The sequence below is a fragment of the Frankliniella occidentalis genome, unplaced genomic scaffold (assembly GCF_000697945.3).
Source record: "Frankliniella occidentalis isolate FOCC.00 unplaced genomic scaffold, Focc_3.1 Scaffold585, whole genome shotgun sequence".
In the NCBI taxonomy this organism is placed as follows: domain Eukaryota; kingdom Metazoa; phylum Arthropoda; class Insecta; order Thysanoptera; family Thripidae; genus Frankliniella; species Frankliniella occidentalis.
The window spans coordinates 20,829-22,313 of record NW_026267701.1 but is presented as its reverse complement, the minus strand read 5'-3'; the positions used below and the strand labels follow the sequence as shown (position 1 = coordinate 22,313).

The following is a 1,485-nucleotide window of genomic DNA, read 5'->3' as shown; positions in this document are numbered from 1 at the left end:
GGGGGGGAGAGAGCATGTGAGGGCCACGGTCACACAATGTGTGCATCCCAAACTGACAACATAGACTACCGGCGCGCGACGAGTTCTCTGTCTGCTTCTCACACCTCTCCGCCTCTCCCCGAAAACCCTGGTCCTGCTGCGTTGAGTGGTGTAGCTGTTCAGCAGCCTAATCAACAGTGGCGTGTGCTTAACACTGCACTCTCTCTCCCATTTTACAACACAAAAAAAAATCGACAACATCCCGACCCGACCAAAATTACTCTCACCCACCCCCAGCCTTATTTGTAAAACTATTCTTCTTGCTCGTCCCAACGCAAGACCCAAGCTGTTCGCCCTCGTTACTGACTGCCCCGGCCTCAGTGTTCTGTGACTCCGAGCCCCCCCCCCCCCCCCCCCCCCCCCCACGTCCCGGCGCGCATCTCAAATAAGTGATCGCACGATCTGAGCCGGGGTGGATGGGCGGGTGGGCTCGGCGGCATCGACAGCGAACTGGCGGGGCCTGGGAATATTTTGAAATGGCAGCGCGTTGCATGCATGAGCAGTGTGCACTCTTACATACTTGCTTCTCTATGCTCTATAGGTGTTCTGAAGAACAGTCACACTCCACGAAATAAAAGTTCAAATTTGTATTCGTCCCAACAAACAATCAATTTTCGGTAACCTGTGAGAACAGAAGCAGTTGTTCTTGATTCTTGATTCATAAAATGTTGGCATGATAATAATTGATAAGATTTGATGCTCAGCTGCAACAACCCATTGAATTCAACATTATCATTTTAAAATATTAATCATAATGATGTTTTATAGTTCGATCGAAGCTCGAGTCACACCGCGAATCACACCCATAGCGGACCGGGCCGGCTGTCTCTTTCGTGCACCCAAGGAAATTCATCTCGAGCCTGTTTTTTGTCATCGTCACTCTCTTACGTTCTAATGAGAGGGAAGGAGTTGAATTTGGTATGGGACTAGGATTCGTCAAATGCCTTATTCACTGATTTTTGTTAAATCGCCGAACGAACCTATCATTTTTTTGTAAAAAAAAATGGGGTACCTCGCAGTGAGTCTTTGGAGGACGCCACGCTGACACGAGCAACCAATTACAATACCAGGTGGCTGATTCACGCCGGTTTATGCCTGAATGCCTCTAAGGCCGAATCCGCACTCGTGCATGCGGTACAGTATACCTACAGAAGTGCGCGGCGTGAATCAGGCACCTGGTATTGTCTTCACCCAAGTACAATAATTTTAGCATTAACAAATTAGCCCACAACTTCTTTGATTTCAAAAATATATAAATTGCAGCAGTTTTTCGACGCCAGGCGCACAGCCGCTCAAACTGACCTATAAGTGGTGGTTGTTCCTCTTGCCGGTAGCGCACACGTTCTTCTCAGCCACCGTTCACACTCCTTTGTTGAAGTCGAAGCACTGAGTTCGCCCCCGCCCTGCACCGTCAGACACGACCTCTCGCCCCAAATGTATCTCGCC

The 1,485-nt window shown here is 49.2% G+C and overlaps 1 protein-coding gene across 1 annotated transcript in view; it reads right to left on the bottom strand.

Moving 5' to 3' along the window:
* Positions 1–1,485, bottom strand: part of LOC127751590 (cytochrome P450 4C1-like) — an 11,412-nt gene extending 9,927 nt beyond the window's left edge. Inside the window, exon 1 of the mRNA XM_052275353.1 lies at positions 1,342–1,485. The gene's annotated coding sequence lies outside the window, so the exon portion shown is untranslated. The remainder of the gene's footprint in view (positions 1–1,341) is intronic.